This window comes from Ambystoma mexicanum, chromosome 8, assembly GCF_040938575.1.
Source record: "Ambystoma mexicanum isolate Mex_15411 chromosome 8, UKY_AmexF1_1, whole genome shotgun sequence".
In the NCBI taxonomy this organism is placed as follows: Eukaryota; Metazoa; Chordata; class Amphibia; order Caudata; family Ambystomatidae; genus Ambystoma; species Ambystoma mexicanum.
In genome coordinates this window covers 1,335,005,473-1,335,029,695 of record NC_090929.1, presented here as the reverse complement: position 1 = coordinate 1,335,029,695, position 24,223 = coordinate 1,335,005,473, and the positions used below count along the sequence as shown (strand labels likewise).

The 24,223-nt window shown below is 44.4% G+C and overlaps 3 long non-coding RNA genes across 3 annotated transcripts; 1 reads left to right on the top strand and 2 right to left on the bottom strand.

The window, feature by feature from the left end:
- Nucleotides 1–652: 652 nt before the first annotated feature.
- LOC138473779 (uncharacterized) lies at nucleotides 653–1,274 on the bottom strand. Its single transcript, XR_011268912.1, has 3 exons — nucleotides 1,124–1,274; nucleotides 911–996; nucleotides 653–765 (listed from the first exon to the last, which is right to left on the bottom strand). It is a non-coding gene; the product is annotated as an uncharacterized lncRNA (long non-coding RNA).
- Nucleotides 1,275–6,350: 5,076 nt separating this feature from the next.
- On the bottom strand, nucleotides 6,351–6,899 carry LOC138473778 (uncharacterized). The gene is made up of 3 exons (XR_011268911.1): nucleotides 6,749–6,899; nucleotides 6,536–6,621; nucleotides 6,351–6,390 (listed from the first exon to the last, which is right to left on the bottom strand). It is a non-coding gene; the product is annotated as an uncharacterized lncRNA (long non-coding RNA).
- Nucleotides 6,900–8,818: 1,919 nt separating this feature from the next.
- On the top strand, nucleotides 8,819–9,437 carry LOC138473777 (uncharacterized). Its single transcript, XR_011268910.1, has 3 exons — nucleotides 8,819–8,969; nucleotides 9,097–9,182; nucleotides 9,328–9,437. It is a non-coding gene; the product is annotated as an uncharacterized lncRNA (long non-coding RNA).
- The last annotated feature ends 14,786 nt before the right edge of the window (nucleotides 9,438–24,223 follow it).

Genomic DNA, 24,223 nt, shown 5'->3' with positions numbered 1-24,223 from the left:
TCACAACGGATGGGTAACCCCTATGCCATGGAACTGGGGAACAACAAAATTACAAAAAAAGATCCCGAAGGGAAAAAGGGAGTTCACATGGAGGAGTACTGTATTAATTTAAGTACTCAATTATGGAAATAGAGGCGAGGAAGAAAAGGAGAGCCCAGTCATAAATATTCACATTATCATTTTTAATTAGTAATTTATTACCATTATAAAATTGCATAATATATAAACATCAAATCAACAATAAAATCGATGAATTGATTATAAAATACTTGTCAAATCTAATGCCTCAAGCCATTCAATAGCAGTTTAGTTGCCACAATTCGTAACCTCATGTTACTCAAGGTGAAGCATCGCTGTCTCATTTTAAATTCCATCCAAATAGTCAAAGTGCTATGGAGAGGGCAAATAGTTAACAATTGAATAAAGTGCTAAGTGCAACCAAGTGCTAAGTGCCAAGTTGTTAACAAAGAAATAAAGTACTAAATGCAAAAAAAGTGCTACGTGCCTACTGTGCATACATGATCTTAAAATATCATAACAGTTTCGGCGAATTCAACCTATCTGGCTCCATTGAGCGAGTCAGTAGTCGCCTTCCTCAGGGCGCACTAAATATTGCAAATAAAAAATAAAAAATAAAAAATAAAAACCTGGAACGAACTAATGCTTAAATTTTTTGTCTATCATTCAGTAGTTCTTGCAGGTAAAACTTTGTACAATTCATAAGAGCTTGATTGTAGATCTGAAAGTCTGTGGGAGACGTTGACCCTTAATGAAACACATTAAAACAGACAAAATAGAAAAAACAGAAAAAAAACACTTTGTTAAAATACAGAGTATAATGAGTGAGCCTCCTAATTTTCGATGCCTCTAGCCATGGAAATAAAACCTGGGGATATATATATATATTCACCTAAGTTGGTCCAGAAGTGGTGCCGAAAAATGTGTTTGTTTCGATCCGCCACCCAAACAGGACTGGTGATGCAAATAAATTTACATCTACAAAAGACAAAAATAAGAAGCTAAAAGAGATATCACTAGATTATCTCAGACTTCGATTGCTAAAACACAGTGTCCCCTATCTCCACAGAGAGCAGATCAATATGTTACCCCTTCTATTACCAACCTTAAATTGTAGAATGTTTTAGCCTCTAATCGTGTCTGCAATCGACTCTATAATAGATAAGGATAGGGAATATTCCAAATCTTCGAGTCTTCGACGGTGTGGGATCAAGTTGGAAGGAGAGGCCAACAAATGCTAACCCGTAGGTGAAAAAACCCTAAGAAAAAGGTATAGAACAAGGTTTGCATATTAAAGGTTGTAAGCCATTAGGTGCAGCAATTAAAGAAGCGTTTTGAGTTGAAAAAGTAAACTGCATCAAATTAAATGGGTTCAGACAGGGTGGGAGGATGAACTAATGCTTGGATCAGACAAATGCCACTTGCACAAGCCTGTCCTAGTTTGTCATGTTGAAGCTGACAATTCTGGACCTCTAGTGCACCCGTTTCAAGCCACTGTAATAGTGTCAAAGTTCTAATCTAGGAAAGTCTTTTATCTAGATTATTAAATAGCGGGCTCGGGTTCGCGCCGTCCGATATAGTCTCCTCCACAAGATGTATAAATATGCACAAAACTCGAGACATTAAATCAAGCTAAATATATGTCCTATGTCCTGTCGGTAACATACAAGGAGACTAAATGCGGCTCGCGGAGAGGAGAGCCTACAGATATATATAAAATAGCAAAGTATTCTCACCCGGTACAAGCCTTCTCTTTCGTCTCTGAATGCAGCTGCCTGAAATGCACACCATCCGATGTGGCCACCGCGGCTGTGTTTATAAACACACGCGGTACTAGAGACAGAAACAAGACTGCGTATGTGCCCTTTGGCCTATAGAGACTAAAAAAGGACTAAAGTACGGTCTCGCCACACAGAAAACCTACAGATGTATAAATGTGTGTTAGCAAATGTAGCATGAATGAATGTGCCAACAATATTACCTACTCAGGCTATATTTAAATAACTGGCGTAAAAAAACGCTGTTGAGTGTTGTATTCAACATTGTACGCGAAATAGCACCCTAATCAAATAGGGACTATATGCGTCAATTTTAAGTCCCATAAATGCTCAAAGGGGACTTAATTTCTAAAATACAGGGACCAAGGCATAAGTTGCCAAAATGGATGTGTTAAACAATCATCAGCGGACCTGGGTGAGGATCCACTTGCAGTGATCTAGTAAAAAAGTATATATATGTGTGTGTAGCATGTTAAGGTATACAATGGAGCCATTCCTCTTGGCGATTAAGTCCTGTCTCATAACTATTAGTGTTATACATCCACCATTGTTCCCTTTGCGCCAAGCGGGATGCTGTGTTGTTAACATCAGTGCCATAGACTTTTTCCAAAACGCACCATTTCAAATTGTTCAGATCATGATTGTTTTCGACAAAATGAGACACTAAGGGAGCAGACACAATTTTGTTTCGAATTTTAGATTTATGTTCGCCAATTCTAGTTTTGATAGGCCTAGATGTTCTACCAATGTACGTTAAGGCACAGGGACAGATAATTACGTAAATCACGTTTTTGGTGTTACACGTGGTATGATGATTAAGGTTCCAATTTTTACCATTAATCCCTACAACGGATCCAGTGATTGTAGAAGCACATTGGTTGCAAAAACCACATGGAAAGTGTCCTTGGATTGATTTGCCACCCCACAATCCTGTCACCGTATTCAATTTAGGTCCAGTACTCGACCTGTCGGCTTTAGTGAGCCAACTTTTGAGGTTCTTGCCTTTCTTGAATGCAAAAATAGGTTTTGCAAGTCCTGGATTATTTAGTTGAAGCAGATGCCAATGTTTCATAATGCTTTGTTTGATCTTGTGATGAAAGGTGTTGAAAGTCATAGCGCAAACTAGCCGCTCCTTAGTAATATCTTCCCGGGAATGTTTCTCGAGGAGAATATCTCGATGCTGGGATCTGGCTCTTTTGCGAGCTTGACGAAGTAGGTATTTAGGGTAGCCTCGCTGATGCAGTCTATCTTCAATAATGTTCGCCTGAGTCTTATAGTCTTCCAATTTAGTACAGTTTCGTCTAGCCCTGAGAAACTGACTATAAGGAATGCTCTTGCGCAATGATTCAGGATGAAAACTGTCGAATCTTAAAATAGTGTTCCGATCAGTTTCTTTTCGGTACAGGTCAACAATAATACAGCCCTCAAAGTTCTTGATTAACAAATCCAAGAACGGCAAAGAGGTGCTATTGGCTGTCATAGTAAATTTGAGGTTCGTATCCATCGCATTTAGCCATGGAAGAAATGCAAGGTGATCTGCCTTTGTTTTGTCCCAGATTATAATTATGTCATCAATATAACGTTTATACAATTTAATGGCATCTCTGTAGGGATTAATGTCTGACAAGATACACCTGTTTTCAAAATTCCACATAAAAAGTGTGGCGTAATTGGGGGCAAATGCTGCCCCCATCGCTGTTCCCTTCACTTGCAGATAATAAGAAGACTTGAAACGAAAATAATTGCGTGAAAGAGCTATCTCAAGTAAATCTATTAGTATTTCAGTGGGAACTACTTGAATGCCTGGCCGTGAGTCCAAAAAGTCTTTCATTATTTTTAAAGATTCCATTTGTGGTATATTGGAGTATAATGACTCCACATCTAAGGTCATAAGTATGTCGGAATCATGATTAAAAGGAAAACCCTCAAGATGTTTAATGGCATCAGTGGTATCAGCCAGGTATGTTTCAGTAGAGGCCGCCAATGGCTTCAGGAAATAATCTAAAAATTGACCAATGGGTTCTAATATAGATCCACATAATGACACAATAGGGCGTCCTGGCGGATTGAGGAGGTCCTTGTGTATTTTGGGAAGTACATATATGAGCGGAGTCCTAGTTCCCTTAATAGTAAGGAAACAAAATTCCTTATCATTGATGGCTCCACTTTCTAGTGCTCGTTGAGCAATCGCTGCAATTTGAGCTCTGATGCTTTCCGTAGGGTCACTCGGAAGTTTCCTATATATAGCTGAATTGTCAAGCTGGCGCAAAATTTCATTGTCATATTGATGAGAGTCCATGACAACAATTCCACCTCCCTTGTCTGCCTGCTTTATGATTATCGAGGTGTCTGACTTAAGTTCCTGAAGGCTGGCCCAATCCTGTCTACCAAAATTGAAGCAGGAACCCCTGCCATAATTGTTAGATGTATTATAGCAGGAGTTAAAGTCTTTGAGGACCGCCTTTTCAAATACCGCTGTCTCGTCAGAAACCATTTGTAAGGTCGGAGTGAAGGTAGATTTACATTTTAAAGTAGTATGAAGGCCGTCGTCACCATTAACATGGGCTTGATTCCCAAAGAAGTCACGCAAACGTATTTTGCGAAATAAACCACGTAATTCAATCTCTACCTCCATTTTGGAGGGGTTTCTCATAGGAACAAACGAGAAACCCTTCTCCAAAATTCGAGTCTCATATTCACTAAGTTGTCTCTTAGAAATGTTGTATACTGCCGATGGTAGGGCTACCTGCGGTATAACCTTCTCCTGGTTTCGAAATAATTTTGTAATGGGGGGGCCCCTTGATCGGGGGGCGGAAAAGGGAGGTTAGGTGGAGGAAAGGGAGTATGTGGGCCTTGAGGAACAAAATTAGCTGGACGGTTATAATTTTGATACTGCCAATATGGACGTCCTCGGCCTCGATTATAACCTCTGTTCCAATTCCTACCCCTATCCCTATTACCTCGAGAGTTTCTAGTAGGATATGATCCACTGCCATCGGATGATGTATCCGAAAAAGTAACTTTCTTTTGAAAGGAGGTAGTGCCCTGTTGAGGATTATTGGGATCTCTCCAATGTCCTGGGCCCTGGTAGTCTGCGGACAAATAAGGATAGGCCGCCTCCTTAGAAAAGGCTAGGATATCCTTTTTAAGTTTGTCCATCTTTTTGTTAGTAGTGATTTTAACAAAATCCTTGGTATGTTTTTCTATAAGCTCTAATTTCTCCTTTATGTTAATGATGGTGGTATCCAAGGCAAATACTGTCTCTGCCTTATCTATTTCATCCCCAATGATGGAACTTTTCTTGAGGGCAGTATTAATTGTTAACAACATCCAGTCCCGACTGCATTTAGTTGCGACTCCTGAGAATAGTGTTTTATATTCTTCATCGTCTATGAATAAGCATGGCTCATTTCTAACCAAAAGGCCCTGGGGAATAATATTCTTTTTTAAATATTCTGTCAACAAGTGACTATGCATTTCTGTTCGAAATTTTTTCTTTTTCAATTTAATAATGCTGTCACTAGTGATCGAAGAACCATCATTGGGGCCCATAGTCCCCTCAATGTTGTCAAAAAATGATGGAACGTTAATGGCATCTGCCAACTGTTCTTCACTGAACGAGACCACATCAGTGGCTGCCATAGTCAGAGAATAATGATAAAGCAGAATTAATCTGGACTAGAAGTAGGGGAACAAAGGGTCTGTAGTGCAGAGAAAGGGTCACTGTGTAAAGCAACACGGGAAAAAATTCCCAAAATATTCCCAAAATATTGTCTCTAATTTCGAACAACCCATGCAACACGAAGTTGCACCAATAATATATCACAACGGATGGGTAACCCCTATGCCATGGAACTGGGGAACAACAAAATTACAAAAAAAGATCCCGAAGGGAAAAAGGGAGTTCACATGGAGGAGTACTGTATTAATTTAAGTACTCAATTATGGAAATAGAGGCGAGGAAGAAAAGGAGAGCCCAGTCATAAATATTCACATTATCATTTTTAATTAGTAATTTATTACCATTATAAAATTGCATAATATATAAACATCAAATCAACAATAAAATCGATGAATTGATTATAAAATACTTGTCAAATCTAATGCCTCAAGCCATTTAATAGCAGTTTAGTTGCCACAATTCGTAACCTCATGTTACTCAAGGTGAAGCATCGCTGTCTCATTTTAAATTCCATCCAAATAGTCAAAGTGCTATGGAGAGGGCAAATAGTTAACAATTGAATAAAGTGCTAAGTGCAACCAAGTGCTAAGTGCCAAGTTGTTAACAAAGAAATAAAGTACTAAATGCAAAAAAAGTGCTACGTGCCTACTGTGCATACATGATCTTAAAATATCATAACAGTTTCGGCGAATTCAACCTATCTGGCTCCATTGAGCGAGTCAGTAGTCGCCTTCCTCAGGGCGCACTAAATATTGCAAATAAAAAATAAAAAATAAAAAATAAAAAATAAAAACCTGGAACGAACTAATGCTTAAATTTTTTGTCTATCATTCAGTAGTTCTTGCAGGTAAAACTTTGTACAATTCATAAGAGTTTGATTGTAGATCTGAAAGTCTGTGGGAGACGTTGACCCTTAATGAAACACATTAAAACAGACAAAATAGAAAAAACAGAAAAAAAACACTTTGTTAAAATACAGAGTATAATGAGTGAGCCTCCTAATTTTCGATGCCTCTAGCCATGGAAATAAAACCTGGGGATATATATATATATTCACCTAAGTTGGTCCAGAAGTGGTGCCGAAAAATGTGTTTGTTTCGATCCGCCACCCAAACAGGACTGGTGATGCAAATAAATTTACATCTACAAAAGACAAAAATAAGAAGCTAAAAGAGATATCACTAGATTATCTCAGACTTCGATTGCTAAAACACAGTGTCCCCTATCTCCACAGAGAGCAGATCAATATGTTACCCCTTCTATTACCAACCTTAAATTGTAGAATGTTTTAGCCTCTAATCGTGTCTGCAATCGACTCTATAATAGATAAGGATAGGGAATATTCCAAATCTTCGAGTCTTCGACGGTGTGGGATCAAGTTGGAAGGAGAGGCCAACAAATGCTAACCCGTAGGTGAAAAAACCCTAAGAAAAAGGTATAGAACAAGGTTTGCATATTAAAGGTTGTAAGCCATTAGGTGCAGCAATTAAAGAAGCGTTTTGAGTTGAAAAAGTAAACTGCATCAAATTAAATGGGTTCAGACAGGGTGGGAGGATGAACTAATGCTTGGATCAGACAAATGCCACTTGCACAAGCCTGTCCTAGTTTGTCATGTTGAAGCTGACAATTCTGGACCTCTAGTGCACCCGTTTCAAGCCACTGCAATAGTGTCAAAGTTCTAATCTAGGAAAGTCTTTTATCTAGATTATTAAATAGCGGGCTCGGGTTCGCGCCGTCCGATATAGTCTCCTCCACAAGATGTATAAATATGCACAAAACTCGAGACATTAAATCAAGCTAAAATATATGTCCTATGTCCTGTCGGTAACATACAAGGAGACTAAATGCGGCTCGCGGAGAGGAGAGCCTACAGATATATATAAAATAGCAAAGTATTCTCACCCGGTACAAGCCTTCTCTTTCGTCTCTGAATGCAGCTGCCTGAAATGCACACCATCCGATGTGGCCACCGCGGCTGTGTTTATAAACACACGCGGTACTAGAGACAGAAACAAGACTGCGTATGTGCCCTTTGGCCTATAGAGACTAAAAAAGGACTAAAGTACGGTCTCGCCACACAGAAAACCTACAGATGTATAAATGTGTGTTAGCAAATGTAGCATGAATGAATGTGCCAACAATATTACCTACTCAGGCTATATTTAAATAACTGGCGTAAAAAAACGCTGTTGAGTGTTGTATTCAACATTGTACGCGAAATAGCACCCTAATCAAATAGGGACTATATGCGTCAATTTTAAGTCCCATAAATGCTCAAAGGGGACTTAATTTCTAAAATACAGGGACCAAGGCATAAGTTGCCAAAATGGATGTGTTAAACAATCATCAGCGGACCTGGGTGAGGATCCACTTGCAGTGATCTAGTAAAAAAGTATATATATGTGTGTGTAGCATGTTAAGGTATACAATGGAGCCATTCCTCTTGGCGATTAAGTCCTGTCTCATAACTATTAGTGTTATACATCCACCATTGTTCCCTTTGCGCCAAGCGGGATGCTGTGTTGTTAACATCAGTGCCATAGACTTTTTCCAAAACGCACCATTTCAAATTGTTCAGATCATGATTGTTTTCGACAAAATGAGACACTAAGGGAGCAGACACAATTTTGTTTCGAATTTTAGATTTATGTTCGCCAATTCTAGTTTTGATAGGCCTAGATGTTCTACCAATGTACGTTAAGGCACAGGGACAGATAATTACGTAAATCACGTTTTTGGTGTTACACGTGGTATGATGATTAAGGTTCCAATTTTTACCATTAATCCCTACAACGGATCCAGTGATTGTAGAAGCACATTGGTTGCAAAAACCACATGGAAAGTGTCCTTGGATGGATTTGCCACCCCACAATCCTGTCACCGTATTCAATTTAGGTCCAGTACTCGACCTGTCGGCTTTAGTGAGCCAACTTTTGAGGTTCTTGCCTTTCTTGAATGCAAAAATAGGTTTTGCAAGTCCTGGATTATTTAGTTGAAGCAGATGCCAATGTTTCATAATGCTTTGTTTGATCTTGTGATGAAAGGTGTTGAAAGTCATAGCGCAAACTAGCCGCTCCTTAGTAATATCTTCCCGGGAATGTTTCTCGAGGAGAATATCTCGATGCTGGGATCTGGCTCTTTTGCGAGCTTGACGAAGTAGGTATTTAGGGTAGCCTCGCTGATGCAGTCTATCTTCAATAATGTTCGCCTGAGTCTTATAGTCTTCCAATTTAGTACGATGCAGTTTACTTTTTCAACTCAAAACGCTTCTTTAATTGCTGCACCTAATGGCTTACAACCTTTAATATGCAAACCTTGTTCTATACCTTTTTCTTAGGGTTTTTTCACCTACGGGTTAGCATTTGTTGGCCTCTCCTTCCAACTTGATCCCACACCGTCGAAGACTCGAAGATTTGGAATATTCCCTATCCTTATCTATTATAGAGTCGATTGCAGACACGATTAGAGGCTAAAACATTCTACAATTTAAGGTTGGTAATAGAAGGGGTAACATATTGATCTGCTCTCTGTGGAGATAGGGGACACTGTGTTTTAGCAATCGAAGTCTGAGATAATCTAGTGATATCTCTTTTAGCTTCTTATTTTTGTCTTTTGTAGATGTAAATTTATTTGCATCACCAGTCCTGTTTGGGTGGCGGATCGAAACAAACACATTTTTCGGCACCACTTCTGGACCAACTTAGGTGAATATATATATATATCCCCAGGTTTTATTTCCATGGCTAGAGGCATCGAAAATTAGGAGGCTCACTCATTATACTCTGTATTTTAACAAAGTGTTTTTTTTCTGTTTTTTCTATTTTGTCTGTTTTAATGTGTTTCATTAAGGGTCAACGTCTCCCACAGACTTTCAGATCTACAATCAAGCTCTTATGAATTGTACAAAGTTTTACCTGCAAGAACTACTGAATGATAGACAAAAAATTTAAGCATTAGTTCGTTCCAGGTTTTTATTTTTTATTTTTTATTTTTTATTTTTTATTTGCAATATTTAGTGCGCCCTGAGGAAGGCGACTACTGACTCGCTCAATGGAGCCAGATAGGTTGAATTCGCCGAAACTGTTATGATATTTTAAGGTCATGTATGCACAGTAGGCACGTAGCACTTTTTTTGCATTTAGTACTTTATTTCTTTGTTAACAACTTGGCACTTAGCACTTGGTTGCACTTAGCACTTTATTCAATTGTTAACTATTTGCCCTCTCCATAGCACTTTGACTATTTGGATGGAATTTAAAATGAGACAGCGATGCTTCACCTTGAGTAACATGAGGTTACGAATTGTGGCAACTAAACTGCTATTGAATGGCTTGAGGCATTAGATTTGACAAGTATTTTATAATCAATTCATCGATTTTATTGTTGATTTGATGTTTATATATTATGCAATTTTATAATGGTAATAAATTACTAATTAAAAATGATAATGTGAATATTTATGACTGGGCTCTCCTTTTCTTCCTCACCTCTATTTCCATAATTGAGTACTTAAATTAATACAGTACTCCTCCATGTGAACTCCCTTTTTCCCTTCGGGATCTTTTTTTGTAATTAAATGAAATATTACCACTTAAGCCTGGCACCACTGTTTCCTCGTTGATGGTAGAGTTTATTTCAGGGGGAGGATTCACAGAAAAAAAATCTGTGATAGCTCCTTGCGCAACCGGTATGGAATTTTTTGCGTTCTTCTTGCGTTTGTCACCTTTCTTGTTGTTCTCCTTACATTCCTTCTCAGGTTTTGCCTTGACTTTCCGTAAATTGTAAATCGAATGGGGAGCTCTTTTCCCCCGCTGCATAACTGCAGAGTAGCTAGACTAGCCGTTGGGAGTTACTTTATCTAGATCCTGTCTCACTGGCAAAAGTAAATATCAGCACAGTGATTAGAGAGGAGAGGAGGTTGGTCTCAACAATCACTCCCGCTGTGATTCTTCACACTAGGGCGTCCTGGTATTGCAGACACAGCGTTACGCTCTGCCAGCCCGGGTCAAAGGCAAATGCCCAGCAGTCTCCGGGCCAAAACACACTGATACGGTTCTCTACTGGTGCCCCCTATGTGCGAAGGTGTGCTCAAGGCGCTGTGCTATGATGGATTGCGCCCCTGGGTAGATTCCTAGGTAGGACAGCCACTAAGTGGTTGTTAACACCACAGCAGGGCCTCCTCCGAATCAGTGTAGCTTAAATGCGCACTATGCGTAGTATACTTTCCGCCGCTTGGAGGCGGGGGGCGTTGGAGGGGGTTGGAGGTAGTGTCTAAGGCTGCTCAGGAGATAAAGGGACAACGGAAAAACGCTCTTTACCTTAAGAGCTCAATATTCGATGTTCTGTTCCCAGCTCTGCACACACGGCAAAGGCACTTGGCGGCATGCAGCAGACGGCCCCCTCCGTCTACAACAGCTGTTATCTCCCACGGCTCCCTTTCGTAGCATGATCCTCCTTACTCCCTCCTCATCCGACCCACCTGGCAGTCGCAGGGACTCGCGGATCGCGGAGGCAGGGTAGAACCAAGCAGCAGTCCGGGGTACGGAGCCGACAGCCGGCACCCAGCTCACTCGCCACTCACAGTAGAGCAGAGAGGCTGGAGGACTAGAGGAAAGGACCTCTCAAATCGCGTAGAGTACTGTCAAGCTGCATCGTGTTCTCTCAGTCTCAGTCTCAGACTCAGAACGGCCGCTCCCGACAGCGTTTGCCCATTTATATTAACATTTCTTTTGATCTCCTTTGAAAATCGCTACGCGAGTGGGGCATTTGACTGGGCGCCAAGCTATTTAATATTAAAAACATTCCTTCAGGTTTTTATTTTTCATTCTTTATTTTAGTTATCCTCTGCTTTCCTTGTAGCTGGACTTGCCAGCCGGAAGGTGCCTGCTTTCTCCCCTAGCCACCAGGGTCTTGTGCCTAGCTGGAGGTAGTCTTTTTTTCTTACATTCACACACCAAGCACTCGAGAGTCTCTCTTCACTGTCTTCACAGCGGGAGGGACCCAACTGCCATTATACAATGTGCATAAGCACATCACTCCCCCGGGAAGCACAGCGGACGAGCGCAATGGGCTAAGGCCTTGTGCCCCGAAGTCACGCCAAAGTCCAGCCCGTCTGTGCTCATCCGTGTGCAGATCGGGCCTTGGGCTTTTCCACTTAGCTCTTCCAGTATTTCACGTATCATTGGGTCCCGCAAAGACCTTTTAAGTCTTGCTCCTTGTGGCCGTCTTACCACTAGATATTGATCTCCAGGCACCGGTAACAGCGGCTAGTACTGAAACTCTTAGATCTGTTAGTAAATGCGCAATCCTTACTTAAGCATGCTGCCTCTTGTTACGATTTGCTTACCGACTTAGGTCCTGATCTCCTCTGCGTCACGGAAACCTGGCTGAAAGATACTCTGGACCTGCAGTCATAGAAGCTCTTCCCGATACTTAGGATCTACTGCAAATGGATCGTCATGCAGTTAAATCTGGTGGGGGCATCGCTATTATTTTTGAAGCTCCCCTTACAGCTAAATCCCCTCCTCTGAGCCATACATTTTAATCTGAAATTCTGTTGGTCGTATTATGGTTTTGCATTCCTTCTCTATTCATATGCTTACAGTTTACCGACCCCCTGGGTCAGACTGTCTAATACTTTGTATATGGAATGCACAAATCTTGTGATTTTGTGTGATTTCAATTTGAATTCTATTGGTACGCCAAATACCTTGGAATACCCATTTTTTAAGCAATGAATGATTTGAACTTGGAGCAGTTAGTTCATGGGCCAACGCATGTGCTTGGAAACACTCTAGATTACATATTTGCATTACCCTCCTTAGCTACTCCTTTTTTACTGTTCCCCATTACTGGTCTGACCACCATGCAGGGCCTTTTTTGCTTCATACCCCCACATCTCATGCACAACCCTTCCATCAGCATTTATTAAAGTGTTGTTGGTGTCAGCTACCAAAGAAATATATTATCTCAGATATTTTAGATAAATGGGACACCCCTCAAGATATAGATCAGTCTAAGATTGCATAGACTTTCATGAGGGCGGCAGACCTGCTCCCTCCTCCACAGCTATGCAAGGGCAAATCTCCTACCTCGGAAACCATGGTTTAATGACAAACTAAAAGTTTTACTCCAAGAAAAGCGGCAGTCAGAACGCAGATGATATGCGACCAACACACTGGTGGATAGACTTCTGTTTAAACAGAGTTCTAACGTCTATCACCATGTAATTTGTTTTGCTAAAACCAGATATTACACCAGTCAAGTGGACGGGGCACTAAACAAACCGAAATAACTTTTTTCTTTGGTGCACTCTCTCTCCACTAAGAGTGATTCAATGGCCACCAATATTCCGTTGCAATTACTGTGTGACTCTTTGGCGACTTTTTTGTTACTAAGGTTAGTAACATATGAACATCTATTGACGCCACTGGACTGCCATTGATTGACAAGGACCTGCAGCTTTCTGCCCTAAATAACATAGACAAATTGTCTACTTTTCCAGTGTTTACTCCACCTATGATTATAAAGGCCACCAAGTGCATAAAATCTGCTTCTCCAACAGACACGATTCATCTAGATACTCTTCAAGAGATCACATTGGCCCCTGGCTATGTACAGCAATTAATTGATCTTGTTCGACTGGCTTTATACCAGCAGAACTGAAGCCTGTCCCCGTTCACTCCATGTGCTACTTATTCAGAAGCTAATTAACTTTAAATCCGTCTGTATTGTCCAGCCACCCTCTATGGAGTAGGACCAGAATTTCTCCAGGAGAAGCTCCAACACTATGAGCCTGGCCGTTCATTAAGATCTGGGGATGCTCGACTTCTGGTCATTCCCCGGTTTCGACGTGCTCGGAGGGGCAGCCACTCCTTTTTGGTTGCAGCAGCCAAGCTATGGAGCTCCATGCCATTGCTCATCCATGCTACTGCCGACCATCCTGGTTTTCGCTGTCTCTTAAAAACGTTTCTGTTCTAGGTACATCGCTTATGATGTCCTCAAAGTGCCATGATGCTTGAAGTGAGCGTGCACTTAAAAAAAACCAATAACATAACAGGTTTGTTCATCACTATCGGAGTCTTTCCAAACAATTATTGTTAACACAATAACATTAGTCCTATTACTCAAATTGCCCATCATCACTGTTCTGCATGGGCAACATAACAATACATGCCTGACTGCTCAATCGCCTTTCGCCAATCGCTCAAGCATACATGCCTTCTGCAAAGTGAGAGCACTGCTTTTTCACACAGCCGTTACTACTCTTATTTTATTGTGCTCTCTAGACCGCCAACTACCTGTCTGTGTTTGATGATCACTATGTTTATGCACATAGCCATTAATGCTTCTCTTATACTATGCTCCCTATGCTTCTAACAACCTGTTTGTTTCTCTTAAGCGCTGTGATTATGCAACTATTGGAACACCATTACTAATAGAAGTAAATCTAGTAACTTGCCACTTATCTACCTGCTACTGTACTAATACATAGCATCGCACGTGACTTCTAAAGTCTCATGGCTGTTGGGCTGCCATGCTGCTCGCCTCTTTGCTCCTGCTCGCCATGTTCTGCCTGCTACTACTTGGCCACGCAACATTGACTAGTCGCGTGGAGAGGAAGCAGGGCTTCCCGCAACTTGGACTAAGCACGTACTCCATCTCAACAATTTGCGCTCGATTGCACTGCTGCCACTCCCTCTGCCACGCCCCCAGCTCAACTCGGAACACGCTTCAAAGCGCCTGCGTGGGTCCGCCCACGCCTCCGATAATTAAGAAGAAGAAGAAGAATACACAGTGCAAGCGCATCGCACACGCTTCGCAAGTGACTTCTAAAGTGACCTGGCTGTTGGGCTGCCGTGCTGCTCGCCTCTTTGCTCCTGCTCGCTTGTTCTGCTTGCTACTACTTGGCCTCGCGATATTGACTAGTCGTGGAGACGAAGTGGGGCTTCCCGCAAATTGAACTAAGCACGTTCTCCATCTAAACAAGTAAATCAACTTGAATGTTCTCTCGCACATTTGTGTTTGTGTTAACATTCACTGTTTGTGTTTGTGCTTCACCTTTGTATTTAGGAGGTTCAATGAAACTCACTTCCTGTTTCCTATTGTTTGTTATCCCCTTCTTTAGTTTGCACTCAATTGCGCTGCTGCCACTCCCTCTGCCATGCCTCAGCTCATCCCGGAACAAGCTTCAAATACAGGGTGCACGCGCATCGCGCGCACATCGCAGGTGACTTCTCAAGTGACCTGGCTGTTGGGTGGCCGTACTGCTCGCCTCTTTGCTCCTGCTCGCCACGTTCTGCCTGCTACTACTTGGCCTTGCGACATTGACTAGTCGCGGAGAGGAAGCGGGGCTTCCCACAACTTGGACTAAGCACGTACTCCATCTCAACAAGTAAATCAACTGGACTGTGCTCGCACACATTTGTGTTTGTGTTAACATTCACTGTTTGTGTTTGTGCTTCTACTTTGTATTTAGGAGATTTAAGGAAACTCACTTCCTGTTTCCTATTGTTTGTTAATCCCCTTCTTTAGTTCACGCTCGATTGCACTGCTGCCACTCCCTCTGCCACGCCCCCAGCTCAACCCGGAACACGCTTCAAATGCACGGTGCACGCACATCATGCGCGCATCTCAAGTGACTTCTAAAGTGACCTGGCTGTTGGGCTGTAAGGGTGGTGGTTGAGTGGTGGTGCTCTTCCTCAATTACATCCCCAACTGTGTGTGTAGAGCCTAAAAATCCTTGTTTGTACACTCTAGGTTGGTAGCGCTGCCACAGGAGAAGCCGCTGCAGCTATACAAGACAGCAGGAGTAGCACGCTAGGCTCTGTCTTTGCCAGCACAGTGTAACCGCAGTGGAGCTGCTGCTTTGTTTTGGTGTTCACTGTAGGATTCTTGCTGCTTGGCGTTTAAGCCCCACTGGTCCCGCCGTCCTTCGGCTCCATTTACTGGCGCCACTATAACAACAAGGCTGCTCGCGCAACTACGCGCATGCTCTGGTGGCAAGTACTTGGTTAAGTACGCTTGGCCGCTTAGCCGGGGGACCGTGGGGTAGTTCTGTTTCATGAGTCATAACATAACAAACATAACAAACTAATCTTTTTTGTACATTGCAGTGTGCCGGCTTTGTGCGTATGCATACCCAAGGTAGAACCTACTCACTAAATACAAACATGCCAAACACGGCAGGCGACTTACACAAGGTCGCAGTCACGCAGAGGAGCCGAGAGGTTCAGGTCTCTCATAAATCAATAACCCTAACGCCTGCCCCTGTGTTAAAGGTTCTGTGATCTATTTCCAAATGTTCTGATGTAAACATATCTATCCCATGTGGAATGGGGTTACAACTGGGTGCACGCTCGATAGCAGCTGCTAGAAATTCCAGTCTACCCGCAGACTTTGGACATGTTGCCACCTCAGTCATACCGTTGCATCAGCAGCTTTCAGATGGCACCATGCTAAACTTGTGCAACCGCAAACGGATATTTTGACGAGTTCACATTCGGATTCCACCCTGAGTCAGGAGGATACAGAACTATCCATTTACCCCAGTCAGTGTGAATACCCAATTTCCATATATAGCAACTTCTCTGAGCAGAGAAGTGGACGTTCCAGGGACTCCTCAGCTCATGCTCAATCACTTGCGTTAGTTTATCCCACTCCCCGCCGCCCAACTCCCCGCCCTTTGGACGAAAACATTGGTGTGACTAATCCAATCACTCACCTGGTATTTTCAGCCATTAGCACTACCTTGCTGAGACTTGTTAAATCGTTCGAAACGCTTGATGCAAAGATGACCAAACGAGCTGCCCAAATCGATCAACTGTCATCATGGCTACTGAATAAGCAGATTTGTTTGGCCTTGCCAAACAAAGTTACATTGGAAGATGATGGGCTCCTGGGTGTAGCGGTGCCTAGTTTAAATCTAAGCCTGACAAAATGAGAACTCCCGCGGCAGAGTTGCCTGAGTTTGTGGATATAATTCGAACAATTGTGAATCTTACAGGTGAACCCACTGCGATACCCATGAATGTCTCATGGGTGAGCTTGACAGACTCTCCGGTGCAGTCAGGCGGGGTGGCGATGAGGTTGGTAAGTTCCCCATCTGATACTCTCAGGAGGGCTAACTTGGAGGCAAAGATTGTGCAAAAATCAGCAATAAATAAAAGAAAGGTGTGAGTGGGGTAGCAAAAAAACTAAAAAGTACCCTCCCTCTTAGACATTCTAGAAGCTACTTGAACTCCTTTTTTAAAGCTTTAACATTACCCAAAAAACTGGCTGATACTCCCAGAACCCAAGGCCAGAAAATTCCTACAAGTGTAGGAGATCTGATTATTCGAACCCAAAAGCCTGAATGTAACAAAGAAAATGGAGATCTCTGTTGTCGTATGCCCCCTTGAATGCTCTACTACAGGAGATAAGGCAGGTTGAACTAACTCATGTAATCCCAAGTGTGAATGCACCGCAGAATCCTCCAAGTATGAAAGTGAACTTTGAGAATCAAGTGCAGGGGGTGGAGGTCTCCCCTAGAGCCATCTTGCTGAAAGATCTGCGGAGGGCCGTAGATAACTATTTTGCTGAGCGACTGCCTGTGCCGCCTGCGATGTGTGCATATGGCATGCCTGTTGTGTCTCAAAAAGCTCTGCCGTGGCCGCTTATGGTCCATGATCAGGGTAGGGAGCCTGCCAGGTTTGGTTCTTCACACCAAGCTCAATCTCGCACACAGAGATGGTCACACACCTATGTTTCAAACAACAAATGCTGAGAACCAACGCCTAGTCACCAAACCGATGGGCACTGCTAGTGGTGCCTCTCATCATGCTATATCATATCATTCTGATTGTCATTCTTTAATATTGAAATGTAGAGAAGGCCCCTTTGAAACTTACAATTTAAACAGACAAAGTGTGCTTAATGTTTTTGGTGACTTAGTTGAGCTAGAAGATATGGCAATATTGAACAGGTGGAATTTGTGTCTGACTTACTTACTTCGATTGTTAGATTGTGGATACCCTCTGGTGTTGTCCTAAATACTATCTGGAAGGCAAACATTTAATTATTTGAAATGGGGTTTTTGATTGCTCAAGATCCAGAGCGCCTTGCCTTAAGAGTGGAATATGACAATCCTCAAGTAAACATATACCCAGGAGCACGTGTGGAGGGCAGGCCCGGTGTCCCCCCACTTCCATCAGCCTAACCATCAACACAAATATGTCAATCATCGCTTAGAGGTGCAAGTTGGAATACTAGAGGACATTCCCACTTGCAATTGTCTATTAAAAACTTTCCGCATATCTTTTGACATAATTGCCCTTCAGGAGACATGGCTGACCCAAATGCCAGCATGGGGTAACTATCAAGCCATTTTACTCCCAGCAATCACAAGTGCCCAAGGTCGACCATCATCGGGGCTAGTAGTGGCTGTAAATATGAGCCTAGGGCTATCTATTGCACAGTGGGACTCTCCAAGCTCTTATATTCAATTGGTTAAAATTGTGTGCCCACAACATGTTATTGCTTTTGTAAACATTTATCGAAATCCGGTTGGGTTTACTGATGAGGCATTTTATTCAGGTTTGTCAAGATTATTTGATAAAATCACCTTGGCGTCGGATGGAAAAGTGGTGGTAGTTGGTGATCTAAATCTTAATTGCCTCTCAAATAAATCTAAAGGTCAATCAAAAGAGGTGATCAGGTGGACAAACTTCATAATGTGCAGGAACTTTTATATGCTTAATGGTGCAGTTGACGGTGACATTCCTGCGCATTACTCCTGGCATTGTGACTCTTCCACCAGTATCATTGACTATCAGGCCGATTCATGGGATGAATGTGCGCTGAAATTTTCAGCGCAAGCGTGCGAAAACATGCGAATCGCAGTGCCAGCGCGAAAATCGCAGCGAAACCCACGCACAGCGGTTCATGTAAGTCCGTGCGTGTGTAAATCCCAGGATGTGTGCCAAAATTCTGCGTGGAGCACGCTGGCGCACACAACAAAAGTAGGAGGAACAGGGGGCGTGACACGCGGAATGGGGAACAACTCGTGAAAATGTGGGCGTCACAGGGGAAGTACAGGAGGCAAGTGCACGGAACGCCCACACGCACGTTCAAAACACATATTCATGGAATCGAACGGGGCTAAGGCATGCGCCAAAATAGACGCGCTAATCAGGAAACAGGTACGCCAGCAGGAAGCAGGCGTACGTGGACCTGCGCAGCATAAAAGTACGCGCAAACAACAAACAAGCACAGACGCCAGGATGAATATACCGTTCCTAGCAGCAGTGGTGTGGGATACCGCAGGAGGAGGAGGATAGTCAGGCCCAGAATTTTTACACCCAGAACCAGCCTTCTTGGGATGCCTGATGACCAGGTGTATGGGAGGTACAGGTTTCCACCTCACATAATACTCGACCTAGTCAGTGAGTGGGAGGATGACCTCACATCACCCACCCTGTACTCCCAAGCACTCAGCCCCCTGCATAAGGTCCTCAATGTACTGCACTTCTTGGCCACTGGATCATTTCAGCGAACAACTGCTATAGTGGGGGGTGTGTCACGGACCACGCAGTCACGCTGCCTACACCAGGTCTTGGCCATCATGACTGCACGCCCATCAGTCCGCAGGCACATATACCTGCCCAAAACACCTGCAGAAAGGCTGGCTGTCGTCCAGGATTTTTACGGGGTGGCACAATTCCCCAAAGTTCTAGGTGCCATTGACTGCACCCATGTGGCTCTACGTCCCCCCAGGGCATCAGAGCACATCTATAGAAACCGCAAGCACTGGCATTCCATCAACGTCCAGGTAGTATGTGATGCCAAAGGAATCATCACCTCAGTATATGCCAACTATCCAGGGTCCACCCACGACAATTTCATTTACAGAATGTCAACCCTAAACCGGGACCTAGAAGCTGGGCGGCATGGCGATACATGGCTGCTCGGTGAGTATAAATGCCACAGCACATGCATGCATGTCAGATACTGAGCAATGTCACAACCCCACTAATGATACCCATCACCATCTCCCCAGGGGACAGTGCCTACCCTCTGAGCACCCACATGATGATGCCAATTCGGAACCCCACCACGCCACCCGAGGTAAGATACAACGCAGCCCACATTGCAACCCAGGGCATAGTGGAGCGCACATTCGGAGTGTTCAAGTCACGCTTTCGCTCCCTTGACCGTTCTGACGGGCAGCTGTTATACGCTCCCCCAGTAGTGTGTAGGATCATAGTGGCAACATGTGTCCTGCACAATGTTGCAACACGCCGGGGCCTGCCCGTGGACATGGTGGTGCCCCCACATCCCCAACTGCATGCACGCCCGCTGCGCATGGGAGGGGAAAGGGCATGGGGTGGGGCAGCCCGTACGCAGCTGGTGGCTAATTACTTCACCTAAAATCACACCCCTGTGGAGTGCACACAGCCCTGGCACATACCATCTGACAATCAATGATGATGACATAAGGGACAGTCAACTGTCACAACCATACCAGCCTGAGATTGGTCACCTGGAGTGTTACATTGTGTGCATCCCTACCTACACAAACACCACCAATGCTGTGTCATCAAAAGACACACTTATATGCTGCTAAAATCATTACCCCCTTGCAAAATACAACATGACAACAGTGCCATGTCACCCAACCCCTCCCCAGCACTGCCACCCAACACACCATGGCATGTCATGCTATGTGAGAGCAAACAAAGCAATCCCCAAAACATGACACAAGTGTCAAAGTACAGTGTCCCTATTGGAAACTGCCCACACACAGTATGCTCCCAGTAATGTAGAACTAAAAACACACATGGCCAAATACTTACCAACAATACAATGCAGCTAGACAACCTCAAACATAGAGTGAACATGACAGTACTAAGTTAAAGTAGTGGTAGTCTTACAACCTGATCATGCCAGCACATCAGCCACTTCCAACTGTACAGTGCTGCTGCCACGCAAATGTCTAAGTGCACTGCTTACAACATGAACTCCATCTCCAAAGTAGACGGCATTGTGAAGACATGAGGAATTAACCTGCAAATTAGGCGAAAGACATGGATGCACAAGCACATAGCAATACACCATGAAGTGTACAATTCAACAACAATATCCACTAGGAATGTATACACAGTATTGACTACAGACTGCCCACACAGCTCATGGGAGTCCAACGTCACAGTGTAAGTCACTGTCACTTGGGCACACCCTTTGCAAGCCCATGGAAACGGGAAGCAGGAGGGGTGTGTGTCTCACGAACCCAAGCATCTAACCCAAACTCAGGACAAGCCTGCATGTGTCCAGCCGGAATACAGTGGATGCCCACGGGAGCCACACAAGGCAACACACTGTAAAAAAGAAAAAAAATCAAAAATCAAAAATGGCCATGTGGGGGCCGGGGGGGAGGCCACCCAGGGGGTCCGAGGACAGGGTGCGCACCAACACCCACCTGTGTGGATGTTGGGAAAAAAACACCTCCATGGGCTCATGGCCTGCACGGCTATGCCAATGTGGGAGAACTGCTGCTGTCGCTCTCATCACCCTCTGCTGCTGCCACAGGAGGTGGTGCTATGGGAGGCATCCCACGCAAAGCCCTGGTATGGTCCTCCATGGCAGCAAGCATGCGGGTGTGAAAGGTCTCGTTCTGGAGGATTATAGTGCGGAGATCCCCATGGAGTACCTGACGTGCTGCCCGGATCTCCTCCCGAGTTGCCTGCATCGCAGCTGAGAGCGAACGTGTGAGCCGCTCCAGCTGCTGTTCTGTCCTCAAGTTAGTGGAAGCCTCAAGGTCAACAAGAGTCTCCCTGAGGTGATGGAGTTCTACCCTCAGGGCTTCCCTGTGGCCCTGAGACTCTATTGATATCGATTGGCGTAGAGTCTCCAGTGCCGCCCGTCTGTCCCTGTTGGACGCCAACATGTCCTCCCTCTGTGATTGGCAAATGGAGTCTGTTGCCTGCTGTTGTTGCTCCATCTGCCTTTCAGGGGGGACAATGGAAGTGGCCACCCTCTCCATTGCTTGAGCCATCATCTCAACTGATGCTGCCTGTTGGGTTGCCATACCGTACATGGATTGTTCCCATGCGGTATTTCCTGGTGGCGTACGGCCATCGCGTCGGCGGGCACCACACCTGTTTGGGACAAGTCGATCTGCGCCTTGCTGTGCCGGCACTGCCTGAGGCTGCAGGACTGCATTCCCCCTCTGATCTGCTGGCCCAGGAACAGGATCAGATGTTGTGGAGTGTGATCCTGCATCCGTAACCGCCAAAGGCAGACTTACCAACACTGACATCCCCATAGAGGGTTCTACCCCTGGTACAGGTGGGTTGGACAGAACAGAATCCCTGCCAGAAACACTTACCTGCGACGCCACGTAGGTCTCATCATCCGAATCAGCACCTGAATAGAGGTCTGGGGAGGTGCACTCAGAGGCACCCCTCGACAGAATGTTCTGCAGCAAGATTGGGTTCTCACCCACCACCACACCACGTCCCCCATTGGTGCCCGGTCGTGCCTAAGATTCCTCCAGGGTCTGCACCATCTCCTCAACCTCAACAGCATCAAGTGCGTCATCCCTTGCAAAAACATGAAAGACAAAAAATGGAAACAGGCATTAGCACCATAGCACACAAATAGGCCTGACAAGCTACAGAACCAGTTCATGATTTACACATGTCCCACATGACTATAACCCTCCCATGCATGCACTGTCACTGAGTTGGAAGGGGAGGCAAAAGGCAGACACTGATGACACCAACATGGAAGAGCAACACATTTGCTGCATGCTGGGTTGCACTGCCATCACACATTGGCCTGTGAGTGGCATGTCCAATACACATACATGACACATGCCATCACACAGATGGCATGTACCATAGCCATGGTACATTCCACAAGTACATCCATATGTCAGTAAATGAATACTGTCAGCCATCCATGTGAGATGGACATTATGAGATCAAAAATGCTACATATTGTGACAAAATAGGCATGTGCCACACACTGCAACATATCCAGTGTACAAAAATAAAGTGATTGTAGGCCGATGTACACATCAATGGTTGGTCACTTCAACATGACAGGAAAGAACTATCATGTTCCACATTAAAACAGGCCCCAAAAATTCCTGTGATCAGGCTAATACTCAATTAGCCTGAATAGTCAAATCATTCATCTAACAAGGTAGCACATGTGGGCCAATGTGGGGTTCATCAATGACAGAAGCATGTCACAAATGTGACAATAGGGCTGAGGAATGCATAGCAAACGTGGTAGAATTGAAACAATCAGCCTGAACGAACACTGAAAAATACAAACAATGTTGTTGCAAGATGCCACTTCAAGGGCAACTGCCGTAATGTTGAGCCAAATTACTAATGTGGGCAGAAGGGATACTGTCACACCCAAATCCAAGGCCCCTGAATGTTTTGGATGAAGCACATGGGTGACACATACCACTCAGGCACACACACCCTCACCTGGCACTCAATCAGAACCCGTCACCCAAACAACATACACATGCATTACACACACATGCATGGGCACTCACCGGACAATGCATCATAATCAGGTAGTCCTCCCACACCTTGGATCTATTCCTCTGTGACGAAGGCCCCAGCAACAGACTCATGTTCAGTGAGTTTGTTGTCCTCTTGTGGAGACCCACCGCCAGACACCAGAGTAGCGGCATGATTTGAGGCCAGCTTGTTCTTTGCTCTGCGTTTCAGGTCATTCCACCACTTGTAGCAATCATCAGCTGAGCGCCTGACAAATCCAAGGGCACTCATGTGGTTGGCGATGGTCTGCCAGTGTGCCTTACGTTGGCTGGTCCAACAGGGGCTGATCTTGGATGGTTTCAGCCATGTTTCCCTCAACCATGGGGGGGGCATGGGTGTCCCTGATTGTTCCTCCTCACATGGGGGTATAGGGGCACCCTGCAAATCCCGCCCACGTCCCCTACCGCGCCCACCACCCCCACCTTTTGAGGGTCGGCCACCTTTGCCTCCCTTACCGCTTGGTCACCTCCCAGCCATGGCACTGATGTTGTTGTGCGTATGGGAGTTGCAGTAAACTATTGTCCTGGGCAATTGGGGGTCAAAGGGGTAGGATACTAGATGGAATTCGTACCCTAGTGCTCTAACAAGGCTGTCTGTGACCCCTGGGGGAAGATGACGGGTCACGCAACGCACAGGCAGCCCAATATCAAAAATTAACGTGCACGCAACCCCTCGTAGACCACGTGCATGAAAAAATGAACCTGCACTACGCTGTGGCATCCAGAAACACAAAAATAAGCGTACGCATAATACACGCAGCCTACAATGACCTCTAAAAGGGAACGCGACACGGGGCAAGCATAGTTGATAAGTACGTGCGGAACTCACCGTCTGCCTGGAAAAAGAACGTGAAAAATATACGTGTGTGCGCGTTGGCAACACCCCCGCCAAAAGAAGAATTGTACGCTGTCTGAGGAGACAGTACAAAAGGAGAAGTTAACTCTGTTCGAGGAAACAGGCCTAACGAAAATTCAGAAAAGAGCTGTCAGAGGTAACAGGGAGTACGAACTAGAAACGCTGTGAAGTAATCGCCTGTGAACCGACAAGAAGTACAGATTTCACCCACTCACTCTCCACGAAAAGCACGTACAAGGAAATGGCGTCCTAAACATAGCTTTTAAACCGGCCCACACGTACACGTCAGATACGCGTGTACGCGGGTGCTTTCCTCCAATTACACACAATGA